The sequence below is a fragment of the Heterodontus francisci genome, unplaced genomic scaffold (assembly GCF_036365525.1).
Source record: "Heterodontus francisci isolate sHetFra1 unplaced genomic scaffold, sHetFra1.hap1 HAP1_SCAFFOLD_58, whole genome shotgun sequence".
Taxonomy (NCBI): domain Eukaryota; kingdom Metazoa; phylum Chordata; class Chondrichthyes; order Heterodontiformes; family Heterodontidae; genus Heterodontus; species Heterodontus francisci.
The window spans coordinates 891,907-906,924 of record NW_027142006.1 but is presented as its reverse complement, the minus strand read 5'-3'; the positions used below and the strand labels follow the sequence as shown (position 1 = coordinate 906,924).

General features: G+C 45.5%; 1 non-coding gene across 1 annotated transcript; it reads right to left on the bottom strand.

Moving 5' to 3' along the window:
- Window positions 1–14,712: 14,712 nt before the first annotated feature.
- Window positions 14,713–14,786, bottom strand: trnat-agu (transfer RNA threonine (anticodon AGU)). Its single transcript has one exon. It is a non-coding gene; the product is annotated as a tRNA-Thr (tRNA).
- Window positions 14,787–15,018: the final 232 nt, after the last annotated feature.

The window sequence follows — 15,018 nt, the reverse complement described above, 5'->3', positions numbered from 1 at the left end:
GCTTTCCACTGGTAGGCACCCCCCCCACAACAGTATCCAAAACGGTATACTTATTATTGAGGGGAACGGCCACAGGGGATCCCTGCACTGTGCGCCTATTCCCTTTCCCTCCCCTGACGGTCACCCAGCTACCTTTATCCTGTGACTTAGGTGTCAGTACTTCCCTATAATTGCTCTCTATCATCCCCTCTGCCTCCCGTATGATCCGAAGTTCATCCAGCTCCAGCTCCAGTTCCCTAACGCGGTCTGCGAGGAGCTGGAGTTGGGTGCACTTCTCACAGGTGAAGTCAGCAGGGACACAAGTGGTGACCCTTACCTCCCACATTCTGCAAGAGGAGCATGCAACTGCCCTAGCTTCCATCCCCTCTACTCGAAATTGGCAACAGAGAATAAAAAAATATAAAGGAAAACCTTACCTTACCAAACCCTCCACACAAGAGTCCATTTTTTTGGTTGGATGAGGAGGATGGGTGGGAGACACTACACGTGTAGTGTTTCGGGTTTAGCCACTGCCCGAATATATAAGTTCACTTCCCCAGCAGTCCCGGTGTCTGCGTCCGCCGAATCGCCAGGTAAGTACTTTATAGTGAAACATACCTTCCTGGCTGCCCCCTGGCTCGCACTATCACCGCTACTGCTGATCAAAGGTGTTGCTGTAATAAAAACAGAAAATGCTGGAAATGCTCAGTAGGTCTGGCAGCATCTGTGCAGAGAGAAACAGTTAACAGTTCAGGTCTGTTTCCTTAGCTCACATTAACTTTGTTCTTTCTCCACAGATGATGCCAGACCTGCTGACTATTTCAAGCATTTTCTGTTTCTGTTTCAGATTTCCAGCATCTGCAGTATTTTGCTTTTCTCCGTGTGTTGCTATGTCTGGGACTGTTTGAGTGCAATGCTATTGCTTTATAAACAGCGTTGAAACAAACATTTATCTCGCTAACACACAGCACTGATACACAGCTGGATATAAACAGCAGCCTGCAGCAGAGGGCGCAGTGGAAGTTTATTAACACAAATAATTCACCAGCACAATATTTACTGCTATCCACAATCACACCACCCATCATCTTAACACGTTTTACTCTCTATTTACATCAACTTCTTCCTTCCAGTAAACACTTCAATTTGGAACACAGCTTCCAAATCACCTTTATTCACAAACCCGAACACAAGCTGCAAATGCTGCAAACACACACCAGCCCAGACTTTCCCCTTTCTGTCAACCCATTCCTGCATCACTGCCTCTCCACCAACAGTTGTTGCTAGAATCATACAATCATAGAATGGCTACAGCACAGAAGGAGGCCATTCAGCCTGTCGAACCCGTGCTGGCTCTCTGTTTGAGCAACTCACCTCGTCTCACTCCCCAGTCAGTTCAATTTCGGTGGTGGGAAAACTTCTCGAAAGAATAATTCGGGACAAAATTAATAGTCCCATGGACAAATGTGGGTTAATTCAAGAAAGCCAGCATGGATTTGTTAAGGGAAAATCATGTTTAACTGTCCTGCTGGAGTTTTTTGATGAGGTAACAGAGAGGGATGATGAGGGCAATGCTGTTGATGTGGTGTACATGGACTTTCAAAAGGTCTGGCAGCATCTGAAAGGTCACTGACCTGAAACATTAACTCTGTTTCTCTCTCCACAGATGCTGCCAGACCTGCTGAGTACTTCCAGCACTTTTTATTTATATTTCAGATTTCTAGCATCTGCAGTATTTTGCTTTTATTGACTTTCAAAAGGAGTTTGATACAATGCAACACAACAGACCTGTGAGCAAAGTTATAACTCATGGAATAAAAGGGACAGTAGTAACATGGATATGGAATTGGCTGAGTGACAGGAAACAAAGAGTAGTGAGCAATGGATGTTCTTCGGACTAGAGGAAGGTTTGTAGTGGAGTTCCCCAGGAGTCAGTGTTGGGACCCTTGCCTTTCCTGATATATATTAATGACCTAGACCTTGGTGTACAGGGCAGAATTTCAAAGTTTATGGATGATACAAAAATTGGAAGCATTGTGAACTGTAAGGATGATAGTGTAGAACTTCAAAAGGGCATAGACAAGTTGGTGGAATGGGAGGACAGATGACAGGTGAAGTTCAATGCAGAGAAATGTGAATTGATTCATTTCGGTAGGAAGAACATGGAGTGACAATATAGAATAAAGGGTACAATTCTAAAGGGGGTGCAGGAGCAGAGAGACCTGGGGTTATATGTCATTGGTTGAGAGAGTGGTTAATCAAGCATACAGTATCCTCGGCTTTAGTGATAGAGGCACAGAGTACAAGAACAAGGAGGTCATGTTGAAATCGGAAGCCATTTCTCGTGTATAGGCGGAGCGCACGCGGGACTGCTGGGTAAGTGAGGTTACATATTTGGGCGGTTGCTTTACCCGAAACCCTATTCGGGTAGTGTCTCCCACCCATCCTCCTCCTCTAACCAAAAAAAAAGTTCTGTCTGTTGGATTGCTAAGCTAACAAGTTTTGACTTTTTTTTTTGGTTTTCAGTAGATCTGTTGGGAATTTAGAATAGTGGGAATGGAGGTTAAGGCAGTTGAATGTTCCTCCTGCAGAATGTTGGAGGTAAGGGTCGCCAAGAGTGTCCCTGCTGACTGCATCTGCAGGAAGTGCACCCAACTCCAGCTCCTCGAGAACCGCGTTAGGGAACTGGAGCTGGAGCTGGATGAACTTCGGATCATTCGAGAGGCGGAGGGGGTTATTGAGAGGAGTTATAGGGAGTTAGTCACACCTCAGGTAAAAGAAGTAGGTAGATGGGTTACCGTCAGGGGAAGGAGAGGGAACCAGCAGGCAGTGCAGGGATCCCCTGTGGCCGTTTCCCTCAACAACAGGTTTACCGTTTTGGATACTGTTGGGGGGGACGACTTACCAGGGGTAAGCAATGGGGTACAGGTCTCTGGCACAGAGTGTGTCCCTGTTGCTCAGAAGGGAAGGGGGAAGAGGAGCAGAGCATTAGTCATTGGGGACTCCATAGTTAGGGCAACAGATAGGAGGTTCTGTGGGAACGAGAGAGACTCACGGTTGGTGTGTTGCCTCCCAGGTGCCAGGGTTCGTGATGTCTCGGATCGTGTTTTTGGGATCCTTAAGGGGGAGGGGGAGCAGCCCCAAGTCGTGGTCCACATAGGCACCAACGACATAGGTAGGAAGAGAGATGGGGATTTAAGGCAGAAATTCAGGGAGCTCGGGTGGAAGCTTAGAGCGAGAACAAACAGAGTTGTTATCTCTGGGTTGTTGCCCGTGCCACGTGCTAGCGAAGCGAGGAATAGGGAGAGAGAGGAGTTGAACACGTGGCTGCAGGGATGGGGTAGGAGGGAGGGTTTTGGTTTCCTGGATAATTGGGGCTCTTTCTGGGGTAGGTGGGACCTCTACAAACAGGATGGTCTTCACCTGAACCAGAGGGGTTCCAATATCCTGGGGGGGAGATTTGCTAGTGCTCTTTGGGGGGGTTTAAACTAATTCAGCAGGGGGATGGGAACCTAAATTGCAGTTCCAGTGTACAGCATGTTGAGAGTAGTGAGGTCATGGATAAGGTTACAAGGACGCAAGAGGGCACTGGCAAGCAAGAACTTGGTTTAAAGTGTGTCTACTTCAACGCCAGGAGCATCCGGAATAAGGTGGGTGAGCTTGCAGCATGGGTTGGTACCTGGGATCTCGATGTTGTGGCCATTTCGGAGACATGGATAGAGCAGGGACAGGAATGGATGTTGCAGGTTCCGGGATTTAGATGTTTCAGTAAGAACAGAGAAGATGGTAAAAGAGGGGGGGGGGGGGAGGTGTGGCATTGTTAATCAAGGAGAGTATTACGGCGGCAGAAAGGACGTTTGAGGACTCGTCTACTGAGGTAGTATGGGCCGAGGTTAGAAACAGGAGAGGAGAGGTCACCCTGTTGGGAGTTTTCTATAGACATCTGAATATTTCCAGAGATGTGGAGGAAAGGATAGCGAAGATGATTCTCGACAGGAGCGAGAGTAACAGGGTAGTTGTTATGGGGGACTTTAACTTTCCAAATATTGACTGGAAATACTACAGTTCGAGAACTTTAGATGGGTCAGTTTTTGTCCAGTGTGTGCAGGAGGGTTTTCTGACACAGTATGTAGACAGGCCAACCAGGGGCGATGCCGCATTGGATTTGGTACTGGGTAATGAACCCGGCCAGGTGTTAGATTTAGATGTAGGTGAGCACTTTGGTGATAGTGATCACAATTCGGTTAGGTTTACCTTAGCAATGGGCAGGGACAGGTATATACCGCAGGGCAAGAATTATAGCTGGGGGAAAGGAAATTATGATGCGATTAGGCAAGATTTAGGATGCGTAGGATGGGGAAGGAAACTGCAGAGGATGGGCACAATCGATATGTGGAGCTTATTCAAGGAGCAGCTACTGCGTGTCCTTGATAAGTATGTACCTGTCAGGCAGGGAGGAAGTTGTTGAGCGAGGGAGCCGTGGTTTACTAAAGAAGTTGAAGCACTTGTCAAGCGGAAGAAGAAGGTTTATGTTAGGATGAGACGTGAAGGCTTAGTTAGGGCGCTTGAGAGTTACAAGCTAGCCAGGAAGGATCTAAAGGGAGAGCTAAGAAGAGCGAGGAGAGGACACGAGAAGTCATTGGCGGATAGGATCAAGGAAAACCCTAAGGCTTTCTTTTGGTATATCAGGAATAAAAGAATGACTAGAGTTACATTAGGGCCAATCAAGGATAGTAGTGGGAAGTTGTGTGTGGAATCAGAGGAGATAGGGGAAGCGTTAAATGAATATTTTTCGTCAGTATTTACAGTAGAGAAAGAAAATGTTGTCGAGGAGAATACTGAGATACAGACTATTAGGCGAGATGGGATTGAGGTTCACAAGGAGGAGGTGTTAGCAATTTTGGAAAGTGTGAAAATAGATAAGTCCCCTGGGCCAGATGGGATTTATCCTAGGATTCTCTGGGAAGCCCGGGAAGAGATTGCAGAGCCTTTGTCCTTGATCTTTATGTCGTCATTGTCAACAGGAATAGTGCCGGAAGACTGGAGGATAGCAAACGTTGTCCCCTTGTTCAAGAAGGGGAGTAGAGACAGCCCTGGTAATTATAGACCTGTGAGCCTTACTTCGATTGTGGGTAAAATGTTGGAAAAGGTTATAAGAGATAGGATTTATAATCATCTTGAAAAGAATAAGTTCATTAGCGATAGTCAGCACGGTTTTGTGAAGGGTAGGTCGTGCCTCACAAACCTTATTGAGTTTTTTGAGAAGGTGACCAAACAGGTGGATGAGGGTAAAGCCGTGGATGTGGTGTATATGGATTTCAGTAAGGCGTTTGATAAGGTTCCCCACGGTAGGCTATTGCAGAAAAAACGGAAGTATGGGATTGAAGGTGATTTAGTGCTTTGGATCAGAAATTGGCTAGCTGAAAGAAGACAGAGGGTGTAGGTTAAAAGCAAAATACTGCGGATGCTGGAAATCTGAAACAAAAACATGAAATGCTGGATTCACTCGGCAGGTCTGGCAGCATCTGTGGAAAGAGAAGCAGAGTTAACGTTTCGGGTCAGTGACCCTTCTTCGGAACTGACAAATATTTCAAGAAATGCTGGATTCACTCAGCAGATCTGGCAGCATCTGTGGAATTTCAAGAAATGCTGGATTCACTCAGCAGGTCTGGCAGCATCTGTGGAATTTCAAGAAATGCTGGATTCACTCAGCAGGTCTGGCAGCATCTGTGGAATTTCAAGAAAAGAGGGTGTAGGTTGATGGCAATTGTTCATCCTGGAGTTTAGTTACTAGTGGTGTACCGCAAGGATCTGTTTTGGGGCCACTGCTGTTTGTCATTTTTATAAATGACCTGGATGAGGGTGTAGAAGGGTGGGTTAGTAAATTTACGGATGACACGAAGGTCGGTGGAGTTCTGGATAGTGCCGAAGGATGTTGTAGGTTACAGAGGGACATAGATAGGCTGCAGAGCTGGACTGAGAGATGGCAAATGGAGATTAATGCGGAAAAGTGTGAGGTGATTCACTTTGGAAGGAGTAACAGGAATGCAGAGTACTGGGCGAATGGGAAGATTCTTGGTAGTGTAGATGAGCAGAGAGATCTTGGTGTCCAGGTACATAAATCCCTGAAAGTTGCCACCCAGGTTAATAGGGCTGTTAAGAAGGCATATGGTGTGTTAGCTTTTATTAGTAGGGGGATCGAGTTTCGGAGCCACGAGGTTATGCTGCAGCTATACAAAACTCTGGTGCGGCCACACTTGGAGTATTGCGTGCAGTTCTGGTCATCGCATTATAGGAAGGATGTGGAAGCTTTGGAAAGGGTGCAGAGGAGATTAACTAAGATGTTGCCTGGTATGGAGGGAAGGTCTTACGAGGAAAGGCTGAGGGACATGAGGTTGTTTTCGTTAGAGAGGAGGAGGAGAGGTGACTTAATAGAGACATATAAGATAATCAGAGGGTTAGATAGGGTGGATAGTGAGAGTCTTTTTCCTCGGATGGTGATGGCAAACACGAGGGGTCATAGCTTTAAGTTGAGGGGTGATAGATATAGGACAGATGTCAGAGGTAGTTTCTTTACTCAGAGAGTAGTAGGGGCGTGGAACGCCCTGCCTGCAACAGTAGTGGACTCGCCAAATTTAAGGGCATTTAAGTGGTTATTGGATAGACATATGGATGAAAATGGAATAGTGCAGGTCAGATGGTTTCACAGGTCGGCGCAACATCGAGGGCCGAAGGGCCTGTCCTGCGCTGCAATGTTCTATGTTCTATTGTACAAGACACTAGCCTCAGCTGAAGTACTGCGTCCCGTTCTGGGTGCCACACTTTAGGAAAGATGTGAAGGCATTGGAGAGATTATGGAAAAGATTCATGAGAATGGTTCCAGGGATGAGGAACTTCAGTTATGAAGATAGATTGGAGAAGTTAGGACTGTTTTCCTAGGAGAAAAGAAGGCTAAGAGGAGATTTCATAGTGGTATTCAAAATGATGAGGGGTGTGGACAGAGTGGATAGGGAGAAACTGTTCCCACTTGTGAAAGGATCGAGAACGAGAAGGCACAGATTTAAAGTAATTGGTAAAAGAAGCAAAAGCGACATGGGGTAACACTTTTTCACACAGCGAGTGGTTAAAGTATGAACTGCCTGAGAATGTGATGGAGGCAGGTTCAATTGAAGCATTCAAATGGGAATTAGACTGTTATCTGAAAAGGAAGAATGTGCAGGATTATGGGGAGAGGACGGGGAAGTGACATGAGGTGAATTGCTCATTTGGAGAGTCAGTGCAGACACGATGGGCCAAATGGCCTCCTTCTGTGCAGTAACAATTCTGTGATTCTGTGATTCCAATATTCAAGTCATTTCTATATATGGTGGTCCTGACACTGACCCTTGTGGACATCACTGTTCACCATCTTCCATTCTGAAAAACAACCAAATACCACAACTCGCTTTTCTTGATATTTCATCCATTTTTTAACCCAAGCAGATACTGACCCTCCTATTCCAGGAGCCTCAGTTTTGTTACCCAGCCTTTTATGTGGTAGTTTGTCAAACGCTTTCTTAAAATCCATATAGACAACATCCATTGCTTTCCCTTCATCAACCTTTTCTGTTACTTCATCAAAAAAATCAGTTATATTAGTGAAGAAGTGGAAAGGTGCTGAACCTCTCAGTTTTCGGTCTACCCAAACCAAGTTCAAGGCCTGAATAATGAACCGATTGCCTCATTAGTTCTGTGAATAATACAATGATTTAATAGACAAAGTTTTGAAACATTCCTGCCCATAAATCTTGATAACAGAGAGTGTGTGGATCTCCTGACTCAGAATGTTTAATGGATACAGTCCTCAGATCCGACAAGGAACCCCTGAACATCCACAGTAAAGACAGTGTGGATGAGGAAATGTAAGAGCCGGGAGCTGAAACTCAGGGACGGCCGAGCTCTCCTGTCATTGAGCTTGTGTGTCTGCTCTGCTCGCCGCACTTCCGGCTCTACTTTGTTTCCAATGAAAAGATGAAAAGGGCCGTTCGGTTTTCCTCTCACTGACAGCGTGTTTCACTCGGGTTAATATAACCCGGGACTTTTGCTGCTGAAATGAATTCTGCAAGGTCCCAGCAAACACACCGGCTCCCTCCTTTCTCCCCTCTTTCTGTCGGATTGTTTTACCAGGAGGGGCTCAATAATAACAAACCCTCTGCAGGGAATGAACACAAATTGAGCATCTAAATGGGGCAAGTGGGCAGCTTTCTGGGTTCTAGGTTCCCCCTACCCCGCCCCTCCCTCCAGTCCAAGCCCCTCTTCACTTTCTTTGGGACTTTGATGAGGGTGAAATGGGGAAAGTTCCCATTGATGTTTGAATGCTGAATTGCTGCAGGGATCTGCGCACGCGTGATGCAGCCCCGCCCACAGTGGGACGTCACAATGAGGAGTGGAGCTCATGCGCAGACTTTCCCAACCCAGTCTGTGAAGCCATTCACTCAATCAGGGGAAGATGCTTTAAATCAGCTGCTAATGGAGACTTCCTGGGCCCGGGGGAAGGGAACAAACAGCACCTGCTTCCAGCAGCCACTGCTTTGGGAGCGTGTCCGCAGATGTGCTCAGAGATTAGTATTGAGTAGTGGGAAGTTGAGGGGGAGTCGGGGAGTGTTTGTAACAGACTTTTTTTTTATTTCCAAAATATACTTTATTCATAAAAATCTGTAAAAATTACATTGCCAAACAGTTTCCAAACAGCACCAAAAAATACAAACATTGCAAGGGAGGTCAGTTTCCTTCAATACTGTCATAAGTTTCTTCCCAACCCTTCAGTTTCACAATTGTCATGTCAATTACAGTTTTACATTTACAGCAATTGAGAATATTAACGATACAGTTCGAGGGGTTTCCCATGGATCCAGCCCCTCAGTCCAGCTTGGTGGGGGAACCTTACACTGTGGTCTTTCCCCATTGAGCCTCTGCTGCGGCTGCCCCAAGCTTTAGTGCGTCCCTCAGCACGTAGTCCTGGACCTTGGAATGTGCCAGTCTGCAACATTCGGTCGTGGACAACTCTTTGCGCTGGAAGACCAGCAAGTTTCGGGCAGACCAAAGGGCGTCTTTCACCGAATTGATAGTCCTCCAGCAGCAGTTGATGTTTGTCTCGGTGTGCGTCCCTGGGAACAGCCCGTAGAGTACAGACTCCTGTGTTACAGAGCTGCTTGGGATGAACCTTGACAAAAACCACTGCATCTCTTTCCACACCTGCTTTGCAAAGGCACATTCCAGGAGGAGGTGGGTGACCGTCTCTTCCCCACCACAGCCAACGCGGGGGCACTGTGCGGAGGGGGCGAGACTTCGGGTGTGCATGAAGGATCTGATGGGGAGGGCCCTTCTCACCACCAGCCAAGCTACGTCTTGGTGCTTGTTTGAAAGTTCTGGTGATGAGGCATTCCGCCAAATGACTTTGACGGTCTGCTCGGGGAACCATCCGACAGGATACACCGTTTCCTTTTCCCGTAGGGCCTTGAGGACATTCCGTGCAGAACACTGCCTGATGGACCGGTGGTCAAAGGTGTTTGCCCGCAGAAACTGCTCCACGAAGGATAGGTGGTACGGCACCGCCCAACTGCATGGAGCGTTCCGCGGCAATGTGACCAGGCCCATCCTTTGCAACACCGGGGAAAGATAGAACCTCAGCACGTAGTGACACTTGGAGTTTGTGTACTGGGGATCTACACACAGCTTGATGCAGCCGCACACGAAGGTGGTCATCAGGATGAGGGCCACGTTGGGTACATTTTTCCCGCCCTTGTCCAGAGATTTGAACATCATGTCCCTCCAGACGCGGTCCATTTTAGATCCCCAGACGAAGCGGAAAATGGCTCGGGTGACTGCCACGGCGCAGGAGTGGGGTATGGGCCAGACCTGCGCCACGTAGAGCAACAACGTGAGCACCTCGCACCTGATGACCAGGTTCTTACCCACAATGGAGAGAGATCGCTGCCCCCACATGCCCAACGTTTGTCGTACCTTGGCTACTCGCTCCTCCCATGTTTTGGTGCACGCCCCAGCCCTTCCAAACCATATCTGTTTGTAACAGACACTGTGGAGCAGGAGCTGCTCCCGGAACATGGAGTGAGCCGGGGACATGGGGAAGGGAGAGTTCATTCTCGGACAGTGTCTGGACAGGCTCAGGGAGACACAATGGGAAGAAATCACTGTTGAAAATCACTGACAATTTTACCACCCAAAGGAGAGGGAATTTTCCTGCTTTAGTTCCAGTCTCTCACTGTTTGTTGGATCGTAAACAGTGGCGGAAAAATAGCCGCACAACAACGATGTGGACAGTTTGACAAAGAGCATTTATTGCAGACACCAGGTGAGAAGTGTGAAAGGCACATTTTAAATAGTGGCTGCTTGTTTTCCGCTGAAATAGAAATGCGACTGTGTAAAGGTCACTGCTCTATCGGACAGTCCCAGTCATTGAGCAGTGCAGGGCTTGTGTTGTTTCTGAATGTCACAAACTTGTTGTAAATCCACTGCAAACACCTGGTAAACAGAAGCTCAATGCTGCAGTACTGCAGTGGAGTCAGACACTGACACTGTTTGTGTTCCTGGTTTTCATTTTGTGATTGTTCATAATGATTATTATTGGGACGATTACATTGATCGCTTTTGTATCTTCTATCTCACCAGTTCTTTCATTCCTGCAGGAAAATACACGAAGGAACCTGAATGGATGTGGTGATTCTTGGACACAAAGAAAAGTGCAGCGAGCTCATTCCAACACACAGTCGGTGCAGGATCACTCCCAAAGCACAGAGATACTGCCAGCTCATCAGTTCCACTGGAACAAACAAAAGAAGTAGTCACACAGACACTGATCCCAAAGTCAAGAGACACAGTCAAACAGTCAAACAACAGCATGAGAGACAGAAGTTGTTTCCATTTCACTCCAATTCAGTACAGCTGACAGGTTGATCCATCAATCACAGTCCAAAAACAAACTCACCATCAGATCTAAATAAACTCTGTCACCATGGTTACATTTTAAATATAAAATCTGAAATAGAACAGACAAAATTTACAGAATTGAAAGGTACAGAATGAATGCAAGGAGGCTTTGAGGGGATTTGGAAAGGTTAAATGAATGGGCAAGAACATGGCAGATGGAATATAATGTGAATAAGTGTGAAGTTCTCCACTTTGGTAGAATAAACAGAAAGACAGAGTATTTCTTAAATGGTGAGAGGCTGGGAAGTGTCGATGTCCAAAGGCACCTGGGTGTCCTTGTTCCTGAGACACTAAAAGCTAGTGTGCAGGTGCAGCAATCAATTAGGAAGGCAAATGGTATGTTGGCTTCATTGAAAGCGTATTTGAGTACATGAGTAAAGATGTATGAAGTCTAGATGAGACTGCACCTGGAGTATTCTGTATAATTTTGGTTTCCTTATCTAAGGAAGGATAGACTTGTCATAGAGGGAGTGCAACAGAGATTCACCGGTCTCATTCCCGAGGATGGTGGGATTGTCTTATGATGAGAGTCTGCAGAGACTGGGCCTAAATTCTCTTGAGTTTTGAAGAATGAGAGGTGATCTCATTGAAACAGACAAAGTTCTTCCAGGGTGTCACAGGGTACATATGGATAGGATGATTCCTCTGTCTAGTGAGTCCAGAACAAGGGGACACAGTCTCAGAATAAGGGCAGGCCATTTGAGACTGAGATGAGCAGGAATTTCTTTACTCAGAGGGTGGGAACTCTGTGGAATTCTTTATCCCAGAGGGCTGTGGAAGATCAATCATTGAACATATTCAAGACAGAAATCGATAGATTTCTAAATACTACAGGATCAAGGGATATGGAGATAGCAGGAAAAATGGCGTAGAGGTAGATGATCAGTCACGATCTGTTTGAATGTTGGAGCAGGCTCGATGGGCTGAATGGCCTAATGCCCCTATTTCCTATGATCCTATGAATCCCAATAATGTACATCAGACGTTAGACCAAGTTATGCATTACATACCAGTTCAAAAATGCCACAGAGATTAAGACTGAAAGACACAGTATCAATTCCATTACTACAAAATGAAGGACTTGGAGCTTGCAGACCAGCCCATGTTTAAGATTGAAAGTTATATTTTCATTCACAATCATTTTCACAGAGCTAAATATTGAATACCAATCGACAACTTGTACAGGACTACCAAATAAAACCTACAACTGTAAAATACAGTTAATCCATACTTTAAATTAAACACAAGGCAAATAAATATTGATACATTAAGAGAGCAGGAAACAGTGAGAGCAGAATGGAGCATAAAGAGCCCAGGAGAGGGAGCAAGAGTTCACTCGGAGAGCAGGGAACAGCGAGAGCAGGCGTCAAAAAAGGCAAAGGAATACACAATTAATGGGAGAACACTGAACGGTGTCGAGGAAGTGAGGGACGTTGGAGTGAATGTCCACAGATCCCTGAAGGTAGCAGGACAGGTCAATAACGTGGTTCAGCAGGTATATGGAATCCTTTCCTTTATTAACTGAGGTATAGAGTATAAGGGTGACCTGGTATCCATGTCAATAAGTCACTGACAGCTAACATGCAGGTGCAGCAAGTAATTAGGAAGGCTAATAGTATGTTAGCCTTTATCGCAAGAGGATTTGAGTACAGGAGTAGTGAATTCTTGCTTCAATTGTATCGAACACTGGTTAGACTGCACTTGGAGTACTGTGTGCAGCTTTGGTCCCCTTACCTTCGGAAGGATATTATTGCCATAGATGGAGTGCAAAGAAGGTTCATCAGACTTGTTCCTGGGATGGTGGGACTGTCCTATGAAGAGAGATTGGGGAAACTGGGGCTGTATTCTCTAGAGTTTTGAAGAATGAGAGGTGATCTCATTGAAACCTACAAAATATTTAAAGGACAGTCAGGGTAGATGCAGCTAAGATGTTTCCCCTGGTTGGGAAGTCGAGAACCAGGGGACGCAATTTCAAAATAAGGGGCAAGCCACTTAGGACAGAGATGAGGAGAAATGTTGTGACTCAGAGGGTTGTGAATCTTTGGAATTCTGTAACCCAGAGGGCTGTGGAAGCTCAGTTATTGAGTATGTTTAAAGCAGAGATTTATAGATTTCTAAATACAAATGACATAAGGGAATATGAGGAAAGTGTGGGGAAAAGGGCATTGAAGTGGATGATCAGCCATGATCATATTGAATGGTGGGGTAGGCTCGATGGGCTGAATGGCCGACTCCTGCTCCTATGTTCCTATGTTCCTAACTCCACATTATCGATGAGATACAGCCTCAGGCTGACTTGTCGGGTGTTGCAAACAGATTTCACTGCTTCTGATCTTCACCAGAACAGAGAGTGAGATGTAAAATTGATCATCAAACAGACTGTGAGAGAATACAACAGAATAAAACACATGGAAAGACACTGTGGAATAACAAATAGATTTGATTGGAATGTTGAATTTTGATTGGAATGGATAAAACAGCAGAAACAGCAGAATAAATTGGGACAGAAAAGAGAAACTGATGGGAAAAAGGAAGAAAAGAAAGGATGGATCTGTTCACTTTTTTCAGTTTTTTCACTGGTCCATCAAAGCTGGATTAAAAAAAGATGCAAAAAACAGAGAATTTCACCAAAAAGGGAGATTAAATGCTGCCGAAACCTTGGATCGAAGGATGCCCCAACAGCTCACCTGTTTAACTGTCTCCTCACTGGGGGATTTCAATCAATGAGCAATATTATTCTCTACTTTTCTTTTGTTAAATGAAACCACTACTGTCACTTGGAGTTAATATCCCTGTGTTCCAACTCCTGAATAATGAAATTGTGAGTTTCGTGATATTTTCTGGACACATTTCCTGCTGAAAGAACTAAGAGCTCTTTTCTAATTTACACAATACTATATACACACTCATCAAGCCTCCGAAACTAGCATCCTTGGTGCTGCTCTCTCCTCCCAAACCTCATCTCATGTGACTGTTACATCATCACTCTGATTGTGGGAGGGGTTATTCCCACTGTTTTCAGCATTAACCCTTTACATCCTCATACTGCACTGTCTGTCCAAAAAAATCGGTGGAGGGAACTTGAATTATCAAAACAGCAACAGCTGCCAGTTGAAAATCAACTCAACCCATCAGAGAGAGAGAGAGAGAATGTCAGAGAACTTCCTGCATCCAGTCCTGACCCTGTCACACTCAGCAGCTGCTCACCCAGACCCCACTCTCATCAACACTGAACATTTTTACTGAGACCCTTCAAATACTGTTTATAAAAGGCCGCAAAGATCAAAGTTCACACAGTTGTATTAAATACAACAAAGTTTAATATCTTCTCACCGTTTCTCGGTAACCACATGAGACATAGGTTTTCTTATTTGGTTCCTTTGATTTTTCTTGTTCCTGACTGACAAATATTCCAAACCTCAGATAAACCCTCCCACTTGCGTCATGTCCCAGTCTCGGTTAAAAGCAACACATAATGACACAAACACTCTCCTTCAGTGAGATTAATATCAAGCTGTTTTCCAGGTTGAATGTAACTGTGAACAAATTTATGTCAAAGAAGTTACCTTTGATGTATCAGCACTAAAGTTCTGTACAAGGAGGAACAGCCATTCCAAACTCATATCCTTCACAAAGGCTGTTTTTGTATGTGATTGAAATTCATCATGTATTTTGAATTGAAGCTCACAAGACATAGATGTCAGTGTTGATAATGAAACTTTTCAAGCATGTTGCTACTGTAAAACAAGGCTCTGCTGGGAGTTGAACCCAGGATCTCTTGTTTACTGGACAGGTGCTTGAACCACCTAAGCTACAGAGCCAGATGGCAAATGTATGTGCAATTGAAGTCAGAGGAAGACCTTGCAGATAGTGGGCAGACTTTGGCGAGTCAAGAGCTGAGTTCGTCACGGCAGAGTTCCCAGCCTCTGACTCGCTCTTGTAGTTGTAGCTGTAGTTGTAATTGTAATAGGCAACCGTCCGTCTCGGAAGACGATGGGCTACACCCGGGGTGTACGTCACTTCTGTGTGAAACATCGTTTGTTGTGGCTGTCG